This window comes from Drosophila ananassae (assembly GCF_017639315.1).
Source record: "Drosophila ananassae strain 14024-0371.13 chromosome Y unlocalized genomic scaffold, ASM1763931v2 tig00000155, whole genome shotgun sequence".
In the NCBI taxonomy this organism is placed as follows: domain Eukaryota; kingdom Metazoa; phylum Arthropoda; class Insecta; order Diptera; family Drosophilidae; genus Drosophila; species Drosophila ananassae.
In genome coordinates, this window is record NW_025319088.1 from 59,722 (window position 1) to 76,424 (window position 16,703).

Here is a 16,703-nt window from a genome sequence, read left to right on the forward strand (position 1 = left end):
CTTTCTTGGTGGAAAATGCTGTTTTTTGAATTGATCTTGGGTCCATTTCAATTTGATGGAATCCCTTTGCCAGATCTAACGTTGTAAAATATTGACATTTTCCTAACTTATCTAGTATTTCATCCATATTGGGGATGGGGAATTTATCGTCAATAGTTATCTCGTCAAGTCCTCTGTAATCAATAGCCATACGAAATTTTGGAATGCCCGATGCATCCATTTTCTTGGGTACTATTACTATAGGACTACAATAAGGAGATTTAGATTTGCGGACAATACCTTGTTTAATCATATCTGCTATTTGGTTTTCTACTTCATTGTCATAAATAGGGATAAGTATATGGTCTTCTATATATGGGATCTTCATGTTTAGTTTTTATTTTATGTTTGATTTCATTTGTGAAGATCAAATTATCACCCTCATGATACTGAATATCAAAGAATTTGGACATTAGAGTGCCGATTTTTCCTCACTGTTGAGATTATCATCTCGAATATAACTAGTTTTTAATTCCGTTTCCAATGCGTAAATGTGTTCTTCATCCTCTAACATGTTTGTATTATTTTTGTTATGTTCCTTTATTATATTGATCATTGGAAACTCGTAATTATTTAGTTTAACAGTATTCTTTCCAAAATCTATTTGGGCTGATGTAAGGTTTAAAATATTACGTCCTAAAAGAAAATCGTAATGATTGGAAAATTCTTTGACAAAAAATTTTTGTTTAGATTTAAATAATTTCGGAATTATAAATTCAATGGATTTATTCAAAGTGACTGAATTTCCTACTGTTTCAACTTTTATATTATTCTCTTTAATTGGATATTTTAAAAAAACTACATTTATTAAACTTATACTGGAACCAGTGTCAATAAGGCAAATGCATCTATTCTCAATAGACTCTATTATAAATTTTTATTTTTATTGCTGTTGTGTTTCTTCCGAGGCTTGTGTCTGAAATATTTTATCGTATTTGCATATAGATATGTACACTCGTAATGGTAATTTTTCACGAATTACTTCTGCTATATGATCACCTAATACTCTCGAAAATATAACAGTGTTTGCTGCATTATTTTTCAGACTTAACTTATTACAAATTTTGCTTGTCTGTTTATCTAATTCATCAATAAACTTAAACTATTTTGATATTTAATTTTATGTAAATCCATGATCATGAGATGTGGGGGTTTTGATGAGTTGAATTCACTGATGAGTAAGGTTTTTAATTCATTCCAGTCCTGGGTTGAATTCCTAAGAAGAATTGTACGTGCAGGTCCAACGATGAGGTTTAGGATAGCTCCTTAAATGATTTCATTCTGAGTAGACAATGTTGTTTTGTATTGGGTAATCAAGTTATCAACACTTTTTATAAATAGTGCTAAATACATTGTATCACCATAAAATTTGTCAATTTGCTTTAGTTGCATGAAGAAATGATTCATATTGCTGTCAGACAGGATGTGCCTTGCTGCAGCTGATGTGGATGCTTGTTCAGATTGCATTTTAAAGTTTATTTATTTAATTTGGTATATATATGTTTTTATTTTTTAAATTGTCTTGATTATGTTAATAATTTTATTTCATTTGTTTATTTCAAATAGACATTAGAAATCCTCATTCGTGATTTGACTAATGCTGTGTTCCCTGGTATTAAAATTTTTTTTTTATGTAATGTTTGTTGCACTTCACACTAGAAATTCTCATTCGTGATTTGTTTATAGATTCGTTTTGCGGATACAATAAATTCGCGATGTATTTAGTTCGATACTTAAAACACGCGAGGATAATTGTATCCTACCGACTGCGCCAATTATATGTTTTAATTCCCGATTTAAAATAAAAAAATAGAAATTATGATTTTTATTTTATAAATTTTATTATTAAATTCAAGAATGAGTTTTAAAGATATCCTATTGGATTGATCGTTGATTATAAACTGATTTTACAATTTCAATTTTCTTATAACTATAGCTTTTATCGGTGACAGCGACGCTGGCAGCATAGATGGACTTTGGTTGAATAGTTTTGATTGGTCAGAGTTTTATGCTGACATGTAGGTTCCCAGGATGGACACTTGTTTATGAATTTGGAGCAAAAGGGGTTTAATGTTTACGTCTACTGTCGTCGATAAAGGCGTGTGAATGGTTTATGTCTAAATAAATATTTGAATTATTCCCATAGTAGGCTATGGAATGTTGTTTATAAATGATTTGATAGGTATGGCAGGGTATACTGGTTTTATGGAGGATTCGTTATCTAGGGTATTTGCAGATACATTAAGTGTATCTGTGGATACACTACTTGCATAATATTTTTTCTATTGAATGGTTTTTGTAATAAAGCGAAAAGCTCTCGGAAAATTGTAAAAGTTCACCATCTTGCAAGAGCACAGCACGAACAAAAGTGAGCCGTTTAATTTGCATTGTATTACCATATCGAGGAAGGTCCTTGCCATCTATACGTTCAATTACATTTATGAGTACGTAAAAGCATATATATTTGTTGAAATTTGTGGGCTGATGCAGGTGCTCGCTGGCGGCAATTATCGCGGGCTTTGGCTGATTAAATTGAGATTTCTCTGGTTGAGCCCGATTCGGATTTCGACCCTTTACCACTGAAATCGGGCTGGCGGCGTTCTGCCAGTTGTAGTACCACTGTTGTATAATACAAAATAAATATCATTAATTTCCCAGAGCCACAAACATTATCAAACAAATTGGTTTTTTTATAGACTGGAACTATTTCTCAAATTTTCTAAAATTTAATTCACTTTTTCAAAAAATTTCATGGCAGCAAAAAAAATATAAAAATAATAAAAAATAATAAGGAAACAGTTTTGGGATGATACTTCGGACGCGCATTTACAAGAAACTAAAATTAAAATTTGATTTAGGAAAATCTAAATTAAAATAATGCAAGTATTCATAGAAGAAACCTCCTTGCTTGGGCTGGCGGCGTTCTGCCAGTTGTAGTACCACTGTTGTATAATACAAAATAAATATCATTAATTTCCCAGAGCCACAAACATTATCAAACAAATTGGTTTTTTTATAGACTGGAACTATTTCTCAAATTTTCTAAAATTTAATTCACTTTTTCAAAAAATTTCATGGCAGCAAAAAAAATATAAAAATAATAAAAAATAATAAGGAAACAGTTTTGGGATGATACTTCGGACGCGCATTTACAAGAAACTAAAATTAAAATTTGATTTAGGAAAATCTAAATTAAAATAATGCAAGTATTCATAGAAGAAACCTCCTTGCTTGTCCAGTTCTCAATAAGAACAAAAGCAAAATAATATAAATATAAAAATAGAAGGTAGAAGAGGAAAGAAAGGTGGAAGTTCCACCGTGAGATCATTATACAAGAGTCAAAATAAAATTAAAAGTAATAGACTTGGGGCGGAAACTTATATGGAACAACCCGAGAATCCAAACTTTAAATTAGATTTAAGAAAAACTAAATAAATATAATCAAAATATATAAGAATAAAAGAATCCTCCTTGCTTGTCCAACACTTAAGAAAAACAAAAGCAAAATAATATAAAATAAAAAATAGAAGATAGAAGACTTAAAGAAGAAGAGATGAAAAACGGAAGAAGGAAGAAAAAGTTCCACAAATGAGATCATGAAAAAAAAAATATCAAAATAAAATTAAAAGTAATAGACTTGGGGCGGAAACTTATATGGAACAACCAGAGAATCCAAACTTTAAATTAGATTGAAGAAAAGCTAAATAAATATAATAAAAAATATGTAAGAATAAAAGAATCCTCCTTGCTTGTCCAGTTCTTAATAAGAACAAAAGCAAAATAATATAAATATAAAAATAGAAGGTTGAAGTGGAAAGAAAGATGGAAGTTTCACCGTAAGATCATTATAGAAGAGTCAAAATAAAATTAAAAGTAATAGACTTGGGGCGGAAACTTATATGGAACAACCCGAGAATCCAAACTTTAAATTAGATTTAAGAAAAACTAAATAAATATAATAAAAATATATAAGAATAAAAGAATCCTCCTTGCTTGTCCAACTCTTAAGAAAAACAAAAGCAAAATAATATAAAATAAAAAATAGAAGATAGAAGACTAAAGGAAGAAGAGAAGAAGAACGGAAGAAGAAGTTCCACAAATGAGATTATGAAAAAAAAGAGTCAAAATAAAATTAAAAGTAATAGACTTGGGGCGGAAACTTATATTGAACAACCCGAGAATCCAAACTTTAAATTAGATTTAAGAAAAACTAAATAAATATAATAAAAATATATAAGAATAAAAGAATCCTCCTTGCTTGTCCAGTTCTTAATAAGAACAAAAGCAAAATAATATAAATATAAAAATAGAAGGTTGAAGTGGAAAGAAAGATGGAAGTTCCACCGTAAGATCATTATAGAAGAGTCAAAATAAAATTAAAAGTAATAGACTTGGGGCGGAAACTTGTATGGAACAACCCGAGAATCCAAACTTTAAATTAGATTTAAGAAAAACTAAATAAATATAATAAAAATATATAAGAATAAAAGAATCCTCCTTGCTTGTCCAACTCTTAAGAAAAACAAAAGCAAAATAATATAAAATAAAAAATAGAAGATAGAAGACTTAAGGAAGAAGAGAAGAAAAACGGAAGAAGGAAGAAAAAGTTCCACAAATGAGATCATGAAAAAAAGAGTCAAAATAAAATTAAAAGTAATAGACTTGGGGCGGAAACTTATATGGAACAACCCGAGAATCCAAACTTTAAATTAGATTGAAGAAAAGCTAAATAAATATAATAAAAAATATGTAAGAATAAAAGAATCCTCCTTGCTTGTCCAGTTCTTAATAAGAACAAAAGCAAAATAATATAAATATAAAAATAGAAGGTTGAAGTGGAAAGAAAGATGGAAGTTCCACCGTAAGATCATTATAGAAGAATCAAAATAAAATTAAAAGTAATAGACTTGCGGCGGACACTTATATGGAACAACCCGAGAATCCAAACTTTAAATTAGATTTAAGAAAAACTAAATAAATATAATAAAAATATATAAGAATAAAAGAATCCTCCTTGCTTGTCTAACTCTTAAGAAAAACAAAAGCAAAATAATATAAAATAAATAATAGAAGATAGAAGACTAAAGGAAGAAGAGAAGAAGAACGGAAGAAGAAAGAAGAAGTTCCACAAATGAGATCATGAAAAAAAGAGTCAAAATAAAATTAAAAGTAATAGACTTGGGGTGGAAACTTATATGGAACAACCCGAGAATCCAAACTTTAAATTAGATTTAAGAAAAACTAAATAAATATAATAAAAATACATAAGAATAAAAGAATCCTCCTTGCTTGTCCAACTCTTAAGAAAAACAAAAGCAAAATAATATAAAATAAATAATAGAAGATAGAAGACTAAAGGAAGAAGAGAAGAAGAACGGAAGAAGAAAGAAGAAGTTCCACAAATGAGATCATGAAAAAAAGAGTCAAAATAAAATTAAAAGTAATAGACTTGGGGCGGAAACTTATATGGAACAACCCGAGAATCCAAACTTTAAATTAGATTTAAGAAAAACTAAATAAATATAATAAAAATATATAAGAATAAAAGAATCCTCTTTGCTTGTCCAACTCTTAAGAAAAACAAAAGCAAAATAATATAAAATAAAAAATAGAAGAAGAAGATAGAAGACTAAAGGAAGAAGAGAAGAAGAACGGAAGAAGGAAGAAGAAGTTCCACAAATGAGATTATGAAAAAAAAGAGTCAAAATAAAATTAAAAGTAATAGACTTGGGGAGGAAACTTATATTGAACAACCCGAGAATCCAAACTTTAAATTAGATTTAAGAAAAACTAAATAAATATAATAAAAATATATAAGAATAAAAGAATCCTCCTTGCTTGCCAACTCTTAAGAAAAACAAAAGCAAAATATTATAAAATAAAAAATATAAGATAGAAGACTAAAGGAAGAAGAGAACAGGAAATGAAGAAGTTTGAAGTTCCATGAGATCATTATAGAAGAGTCAAAATAAAATTAAAAGTAATAGACTTGGGGCGGAAACTTATACGCCACAACCAGAGAATCCAAACTTTAAATTAGATTTAAGAAAAACTAAATAAATATAATAAAAATATATAAGAATAAGAGAATCCTCCTTGCTTGTCCAACTTTTAAGAAAAACAAAATAATATAAATAAAAAAATATAAGATAGAAGACTAAAGGATGAAGAGAACAGGAAATGAAGAAGTTTGAAGTTCCATGAGATCATTATAGAAGAGTCAAAATAAAATTAAAAGTAATAGACTTGGGGCGGAAACTTATACGCCACAACCAGAGAATCCAAACTTTAAATAAGATTTAAGAAAAACTAAATAAATATAATAAAAATATATAAGAATAAAAGGATCCTCCTTGCTTGTCCAACTTTTAAGAAAAACAAAATAATATAAATAAAAAAATAGAAGATAGAAGACTAAAGGAAGAAGAGAACAGGAAATAAAGAAGGTTAAAGTTCCATGAGATCATTATAGAAGAGTCAAAATAAAATTAAAAGTAATAGACTTGGGGCGGAAAATTATACGCCACAACCAGAGAATCCAAACTTTAAATTATATTTAAGAAACACTAAATAAATATAATAAAAATTTATAAGAATAAAAGAATCCTCCTTGCTTGTCCAACTCTTAAGAAAAACAAAAGCAAAATAATATAAAATAAAAAATAGAAGATAGAAGACTAAAGGAAGAAGGAAGAAGAAGTTCCACAAATGAGATCATGAAAAAAAAGAGTCAAAATAAAATTAAAAGTAATAGACTTGGGGCGGAAACTTATATGGAACAACCCGAGAATCCAAACTTTAAATTAGATTTAAGAAAAACTAAATAAATATAATAAAAATATATAAGAATAAAAAAATCCTCCTTGTTTGTCCAACTTTTAAGAAAAACAAAATAATATAAATAAAAAAAATATAAGATAGAAGACTAAAGGAAGAAGAGAACAGGAAACGAAGAAGTTTGAAGTTCCATGAGATCATTATAGAAGAGTCAAAATAAAATTAAAAGTAATAGACTTGGGGCGGAAACTTATACGCCACAACCAGAGAATCCAAACTTTAAACTAGATTTAAGAAAAACTAAATAAATATAATAAAAATATATAAGAATAAAAGAATCCTCCTTGCTTGTCCAACTTTTAAGAAAAACAAAATAATATAAATAAAAAAATAGAAGATAGAAGACTAAAGGAAGAAGAGAACAGGAAATAAAGAAGGTTAAAGTTCCATGAGATCATTATAGAAGAGTCAAAATAAAATTAAAAGTAATAGACTTGGGGCGGAAACTTATACGCCACAACCCGAGAATCCAAACTTTAAATTAGATTTAAGAAAAACTAAATAAATATAATAAAAATATATAAGAATAAAAGAATCCTCCTTGCTTGTCCAACTCTTAAGAATAACAAAAGCAAAATAATATAAAACAAAAAATAGAAGATAGAAGACTAAAGGAAGAAGAGAAGAAGAACGGAAGAAGGAAGAAGAAGTTCCACAAATGAGATCATGAAAAAAAAGAGTTAAAATAAAATTAAAAGTAATAGACTTGAGGCGGAAACTTATATGGAACAACCCGAGAATCCAAACTTTAAATTAGATTTAAGAAAAACTAAATAAATATAATAAAAATATATAAGAATAAGAAAATCCTCCTTGTTTTTTGCGCGGTTCCCACTGCATACGTACAGCCCACCTCCCGTCCAACCGACCGAGGGACGCTGCCGCGTAACGTACGGCTCGAATCGCGGGAATAGATCCGAGACAGATAAGCGAGGAATAGGAGAAAGATATTACGAGGAAGGGTGTTGCATAGATAAGGCGGTTAATATAAGCGATTTAAGATTGTTAGTAGAGCAAAGTGATAAGATGTGGTAGAGACCATTGTAGTCCGAACATAATACCCTGAACGGATCGTGTTGGGCATATGTCGAACTACAATGGCTGAGGAGTAGAGGACGAAAGTTTCTGGTCCTTCTACTAGGAATGTTAAAATTTAAACGTGTTAGTAAATGCTGGTCTATATTTCCATAAATAAGATTATATAGAAACATGACACCCAGCATCGTTCTACGATTTGTTAATGATGGTAAGTTGATTAGTAAAAGTCTACTATGATAAGAGGGGAGGTAAAGATTTGCATCCCAATTAAGTCCCCTAAGAGCAAAAGTAAGGAAGTTTTTTTGTACAGATTCAATGTGATCTTGGTGTACTCCATATTGAGGACTCCAGACACACGATCCATACTCTAGAATCGGACGGACCAGTGATGTATATAACGTTTTAGTTATGTACGGGTCATTAAATTCTTTTGACCATCTTTTGATAAAACCAAGCACACCCATGGCTTTATTAACCATGGTAGATACATGGTCGGTAAATTTAAGTTTCAAATCTAATAGGACACCTAGATCGTTAACCTGAGTTAATCGTTCTAAGGCGTTCCCATAGAGAAAGTACATAGCCTGGTGAGGACTAGATCGGTAAAAAGACATAAGTTTACATTTCGATCCATTAAGCTTTAGGTTATTTGCTAAACACCAATTTTGAAGTTTATCCAAATCGGATTGAAGTCTAGACTGGGCGCTAGTGAATTTATACTGAAGGCATAGCTTAACGTCATCAGCGTACATAAGTACAAGTGAATTAGTTAAGGCAAGGGGCAAGTCGTTAATAAACAAAGTAAAGAGTAGGGGTCCAAGATGGCTTCCTTGGGGCACCCCCGATGTGGCGCGGACTAAACGCGAGGTAACATCTTTAAAGAAAACACGTTGGGTTCTCCCTGATAAGTAGCTCGAAATCCACATAAGAAGATCAGTTGGGAATCCCAAAAGACTGAGTTTACTTATAAGAAGCGAATGGTTAACAGAGTCAAATGCTTTACTGAAGTCAGTGTATATGACGTCTGTTTGTAAGCCATTCCGGAAGCCATCCGTGATAAAAGATGTTAGCTCCAATAAGTTGGTAGTGGTACTGGCACGGAGTTATTATTGAACTACATAGGTGTTGCAAATGTGGAGTGATAAGTTTTTCAAAAAGCTTTGGAATTGCTGACAATTTAGAGATGCCTCTATAATTAGCAGCGTCGGATTTTTTCCCTTTTTTATGCAGCGGAATAATGAAGGATTCCTTCCACATAAGGGGAAAGATCGAAGTTTCCAGCGATAGATTAAAGAGTTTAACAAGCGGTTTGCACAGTGCCTCGGCGCAGTACTTCAGAACACAGCCTGGTACTCCATCAGGGCCTGGCGAATACACGGGCTTAATCTTAAGAAGATCCGATAACACACCACTTTGATCGAAAGATGGGCAAAATATAAGGTTGCACAGTGGTTCCACAAGAGGCCAAAAATCAAAAAAAGTGATAACAAAGAATAGAAAAAAATTGCACGCAAATTGTCTCTAAAATGTTCAAACTTCTTGATGGCAAACTGGTTTTGTCTGGAAATCTAACGGGACTTTCTAAAAATTGAATGCAAAGCGTAATCATGTGTACATTTTTGAAGTGCAGCTGTACTAAGCAAGAATTTTTACAAAACAAAATTGCGATTCAAAGTGGTCAAACGTTTGTCATAGTGATCCGATTTTCATTATTCAAAATGCATTTTGAAGTTGAAGGTATTTACTTTAAATGTATATATTAAGAATTAAATAAATCCAACAAATTTTTTAGTGAAATTAACAAATTTGATTTAATATTTTTTGTGTATTTTGTGAACGTATTTTTTATGTTTACCTAAAGTTTTAGTTGTGTTCCCCCCCGATTCCCCCATAGATATTATGTTCATTGTATTAATCAGAGTTTTTACTTAATAAAAGTGTTTAAGTCATCTGCAGAAATTTGCAGATGTGCTTACAATCGTGAAAATTCGAACACCCTCTTAACTTTTTCAGGGTCAGTTTTGCACTACAAAAATTTATTTTCGCTTGTGGGGTTGTTGTTCTGTTGCTTTGTCCTTCGTCCTTTGAGTTTGTGTTTATTAATAGATTTGCATATAATAGTTTTGATTTATATTTTGTTTATTCCATTGCTTTAAACTTTATTAAGTTCTTCTTATAAGTGTGTTTTCTCACGTTTATATGCTTTTAATGTAGGGTGCAGCGAATAGGGCTTACAGAATTTTATGTTGATGAAGTCTTATAACTCTTTCTTTATACAAATATAAGTAAACATCAATATTTAGTTTGTTTTTTTAATAGTAAGACTTCCCTCAACTTAATAGTTACGTAAAACTTCTTAGGGATTACAATTTAATGCTTGTATTTAAAGGTCAAATATTTAATTTTAGTATTGGAAAAAAAATAATTTTATGAAAAATCGCGCCATTGGTTTGTATGGAAGCTATACGATACGTTTTTTTTACAGTGTGTTTAGAATACTTTTATAGATTTTTGGAAAAAATTTCATTGCGATATCGCCACTAGAAATATTTTTGGCGCGGCACCATACAAGCCCAACCACTGTCGATGGTTCAGTTATATGGCAGCTATAGGATATAGTCACCCGATCCTTATGAAATTTTGTAGATTAGATATTTTGACCAAATATAACATCTTTGGAGAGTCCCAACTCTCTAACTTAAAAAACACCAAAGTTACGACATTTCCGATCAATTAGTTATATGGCAGCTATAGGATATAGTCGGCCGATCCTTATGAAATTTTATACATAAGATATTTTGGTCAAATATACCATGTGTGGAAAGTCTCAATCCTCTAACTTAAAAAACACCAAAGTTACGGCATTTCCGATCAATCAGTTATATGGAAGCTATAGGATATAGTGGTACGATCTGGTAATTTTTTTTTATAATATATTTATAATACTTTTCTAGATTTGTGGTGAAAGTTTCATAGCGATAGCACACCTAGAAGTAGTTATGGCCGCGGTTCCATACAAGCCCGACCACTGTGGGTTGGCTGATTGGATATTATAAGTGTAAGGCTGAGCTAAACTGCTGCTAGGTGAATAGGTAGTTTGAAAAAACTGTGCAAAGAGATCGGCCATCGCCTGATCGGTGTTCGCAGAAGAGTTCTCAAACGTAAGCAGTGGGGGAAAAGATACATGTTTACGCTTAGTGTTTACGAAGTTATAAAACTGCTTCGGATCCTGAGTAAACTGAATCCTGCAGCGGCGAATATAACTCCTATAACATTCTGCGTTATGCACGGTGAAATTAGACCGAGCTACTAAGTATCTTGAATAACTAACTGTACAGCCAGATAATCTATGTTTGTTTAATAGTCTACTCATACTATTCTTTAAATTTATAAGGTGCCTTGTATACCAAGGCGGATTCGTTGAAGCGGACGGATATTTCCACGGCACGCAAACGTCGAAAAATATGTTCAAAGTGTAATAAAATTTTTGTAATGCAATGTTTATATCCTCGCATGCCAGTAAATCAGACCAATCAGATTCCAAAATTAACTTATTTAATTTCATAAAGTCAGCCTTACGAAAGAAACGAACTTTCTGGGATTTAACTGTAGACTTAAGGTCAAAAAAGTAGTTATTTTCGATTGAAACCTCAAGAGTGGGATGATATGGATCCTCAGGGTCAGAAAGGGGCAAAGTTCTGGAAAGAGTAATTCCATCAGGATCAGAAACGAAGCATAAGTCCAAAAGCCGACCTAAAGAATTTCTGACGTGGTTAATTTGCCCGAGTGACATGTCAAACATGCCCTCAGGGAAGACATGGTGGGAGTTAAGCTGTAAAGACGGTGAATTATCAACATTGGACCACATAAGTTCTGGGATATTAAAGTCACCCAGAGCTATCAGCTGGTCACCATCAGACAGACGGTCGAAAACCAAACGAATAGCGGACAAATGTTGCCAGTATGTTGGCGGTTCGGACGAAGGTGGTATGTACGAACAGGTAACATACAAAGATTGATCGGACAAAGTGATTTTGATGCAAAGAAATTCAATGTCACCAAACTCTTGTGATTTTACCTCTTCAGAAGCGAATTTGGAGTCTACAGAAATTAGCACTCCTCCTCCCCTTCGCAAGGTTCTATCACATCTAAAAGTGGTGTACCTACTAGGAAAAACTTCGGAGCTTAAGATCTCCGGCTTTAACCAAGTTTCTGTAAATACAATAATATGGGATGCAAAAAAAGAACTATCAGAATACAGTTTGGGAAGTTTACTACGTAACCCTCTTGTATTCTGATAGGTAAGTGTTAATGAAGACATTAGTTTTTTGGGATTGAGGAAGAAGAGGTGGAAGGTTGATCAGTGGCCTTAACATGTGGGAGTTTTACACCCACAGGTTTGGTTATCTTTTTTTTCACCGTACTTGGCTGATGTTCTTGGACGAAAATGTTCTCTGGCCAAAAGCTGGCGGAACAGATCGTCTTGAACATCTGCAAGGGCACACGTATTTTGAAAGATGACGTGTGCCTGGTGTAAGAATATTTGAATTTTGTAATATCCACCACCTTTATGTCGGCTTTTGCTTTGGCTTTGATGTAAGCCGAGATACTTTTAAGAACTTTTTTAGAAAACTTTTAAGAAAAACAAAATATAAATAAGAAAATAGAAGATAGAAGACTAAAGGAAGAAGAGAACAGGAAATGAAGAAGTTTGAAGTTCCATGAGATCATTATAGAAGAGTCAAAATAAAATTAAAAGTAATAGACTTGGGGCGGAAACTTATACGCCACAACCAGACAGTCCAAACTTTAAATTAGATTTTAAACTAAATAAATATAATAAAAATATATACGAATAAAAAAATCCTCCTTGCTTGTCCATCTTTTAAGAAAAACAAAATAATATAAATAAAAAAATAGAAGATAGAAGACTAAATGAAGAAGAGAACAGGCAATAAAGAAGGTTAAAGTTCAATGAGATCATTATAGAAGAGTCAAAATAAAATTAAAAGTAATAGACTTGGGGCGGAAACTTATACGCCACAACCCGAGAATCCAAACTTTAAATTAGATTTAAGAAAAACTAAATAAATATAATAAAAATATATAAGAATAAAAGAATCCTCCTTGCTTGTCCAAGTTTTATGAAAAACAAAATCATATAAATAAAAAAATAGAAGATAGAAGACTAAAGGAAGAAGAGAACAGGAAATAAAGAAGGTTAAAGTTTCTTGAGATGATTATAGAAGAGTCAAAATAAAATTAAAAGTAATAGACTTGGGGCGGAAACTTATACGCCACAACCAGAGAATCCAAACTTTAAATTAGATTTAAGAAAAACTAAATAAATATAATAAAAATATATAAGAACGAAAAAATCCTCCATGCTTGTCCAACTCTTAAGAAAAACAAAAGCAAAATAATATAAATAAAAAAATAGAAGATAGAAGATAGAAGACTAAAGGAAGAAGAGAAGAAGGACGGAAGAAGGAAGAAGAAGTTCCACAAATGAGATCATGAAAAAAAGAGTCAAAATAAAATTAAAAGTAATAGACTTATGGCGGAAACTTATATGGAACAACCCGTGAATCCAAACTTTAAATTAGATTTAAGAAAAACTAAATAAATATAATAAAAATATATAAGAATAAAAGAATCCTCCTTGCTTGTCCAACTCTTAAGAAAAACAAAAGCAAAATAATATAAATAAAAAAATAGAAGATAGAAGACTAAAGGAAGAAGAGAAGAAGGACGGAAGAAGGAAGAAGAAGTTCCACAAATGAGATCATGAAAAAAAGAGTCAAAATAAAATTAAAAGTAATAGACTTGGGGCGGAAACTTATACGCCACAACCCGAGAATCCAAACTTTAAATTAGATTTAAGAAAAACTAAATAAATATAATAAAAATATATAAGAATAAAAAAATCCTCCTTGTTTGTCCAACTTTTAAGAAAAACAAAATATAAAAAAAAAAATAGAAGATAGAAGACTAAAGGAAGAAGAGAACAGGAAATGAAGAAGTTTGAAGTTCCATGAGATCATTATAGAAGAGTCAAAATAAAATTAAAAGTAATAGACTTGGGGCGGAAACTTATACGCCACAACCAGAGAATCCAAACTTTAAATTAGATTTAAGAAAAACTAAATAAATATAATAAAAATATATAAGAATAAAAAAATCCTCCTTGCTTGTCCAACGTTTAAGAAAAACAAAATAATATAAATAAAAAAATAGAAGATAGAAGACTAAAGGAAGAAGAGAACAGGAAATAAAGAAGGTTAAAGTTCCATGAGATCATTATAGAAGAGTCAAAATAAAATTAAAAGTAATAGACTTGGGGCGGAAACTTATACGCCACAACCCGAGAATCCAAACTTTAAATTAGATTTAAGAAAAACTAAATAAATATAATAAAAATATATAAGAATAAAAAAATCCTCCTTGCTGGTCCAACTTTTAAGAAAAACAAAATAACATAAATAAAAAAATAGAAGATAGAAGACTAAAGGAAGAAGAGAACAAGAAATAAAGAAGGTTAAAGTTCCATGAGATCATTATAGAAGAGTCAAAATAAAATTAAAAGTAATAGACTTGGGGCGGAAACTTATACGCCACAACCCGAGAATCCAAACTTTAAATTAGATTTAAGAAAAACTAAATAAATATAATAAAAATATAGAAGAATAAAAGAATCCTCCTTGCTTGTCCATCTTTTAAGAAAAACAAAATAATATAAATAAAAGTAGAAGATAGAAGACTAAAGGAAGAAGAGAACAGGAAATAAAGAAGGTTAAAGTTCCATGAGATCATTATAGAAGAGTCAAAATAAAATTAAATGTAATAGACTTGGGGCGGAAACTTATACGCCACAACCCGAGAATCCAAACTTTAAATTATATTTAAGAATAAACTAAATAAATATAATAAAAATATATAAGAATAAAAGAATCCTCCTTGTTTGCTCCTTGCTGCCCAACTCTTAAGAAAAACATAAGAAAAATAATATAAATTAAGAAATAGAAGATAGAAGACTAAAGGAAGAAGAGACCAAGTAAGCAAGAAGATGGAAAGTTCCACCATGAGATCATTATAGAAGAGTCAAAATAAAATTAAAAGTAATAGACTTGGGGCGAAAACTTATATGCCACAACCAGAGAATCCAAACTTTAAATTAGATTTAAGAAAAACTAAATAAATATAATAAAAATATATATGAATGAAAAAATCCTCCATGCTTGTCCAACTCTTAAGAAAAACAAAAGCAAAATAATATAAATAAAAAAATAGAAGATAGAAGACTAAAGGAAGAAGAGAAGAAGAACGGAAGAAGGAAGAAGAAGTTCCACAAATGAGATCATGAAAAAAACAGTCAAAATAAAATTAAAAGTAATAGACTTGGGGCGGAAACTTATACGCCACAACCCGAGAATCCAAACTTTAAATTAGATTTAAGAAAAACTAAATAAATATAATAAAAATATATAAGAATAAAAGAATCCTCCTTGCTTGTCCAACTCTTAAGAAAAACAAAATAACATAAATAAAAAAATAGAAGATAGAAGACTAAAGGAAGAAGAGAACAAGAAATAAAGAAGGTTAAAGTTCCATGAGATCATTATAGAAGAGTCAAAATAAAATTAAAAGTAATAGACTTGGGGCGGAAACTTATACGCCACAACCCGAGAATCCAAACTTTAAATTAGATTTAAGAAAAACTAAATAAATATAATAAAAATATATAAGAATAAAAAAATCCTCCTTGCTGGTCCAACTTTTAAGAAAAACAAAATAACATAAATAAAAAAATAGAAGATAGAAGACTAAAGGAAGAAGAGAACAAGAAATAAAGAAGGTTAAAGTTCCATGAGATCATTATAGAAGAGTCAAAATAAAATTAAAAGTAATAGACTTGGGGCGGAAACTTATACGCCACAACCCGAGAATCCAAACTTTAAATTAGATTTAAGAAAAACTAAATAAATATAATAAAAATATAGAAGAATAAAAGAATCCTCCTTGCTTGTCCATCTTTTAAGAAAAACAAAATAATATAAATAAAAGTAGAAGATAGAAGACTAAAGGAAGAAGAGAACAGGAAATAAAGAAGGTTAAAGTTCCATGAGATCATTATAGAAGAGTCAAAATAAAATTAAATGTAATAGACTTGGGGCGGAAACTTATACGCCACAACCCGAGAATCCAAACTTTAAATTATATTTAAGAATAAACTAAATAAATATAATAAAAATATATAAGAATAAAAGAATCCTCCTTGTTTGCTCCTTGCTGCCCAACTCTTAAGAAAAACATAAGAAAAATAATATAAATTAAGAAATAGAAGATAGAAGACTAAAGGAAGAAGAGACCAAGTAAGCAAGAAGATGGAAAGTTCCACCATGAGATCATTATAGAAGAGTCAAAATAAAATTAAAAGTAATAGACTTGGGGCGAAAACTTATATGCCACAACCAGAGAATCCAAACTTTAAATTAGATTTAAGAAAAACTAAATAAATATAATAAAAATATATATGAATGAAAAAATCCTCCATGCTTGTCCAACTCTTAAGAAAAACAAAAGCAAAATAATATAAATAAAAAAATAGAAGATAGAAGACTAAAGGAAGAAGAGAAGAAGAACGGAAGAAGGAAGAAGAAGTTCCACAAATGAGATCATGAAAAAAACAGTCAAAATAAAATTAAAAGTAATAGACTTGGGGCGGAAACTTATATGGAACAACCCGAGAATCCAAACTTTAAATTAGATTTAAGAAAATCTAAATAAAT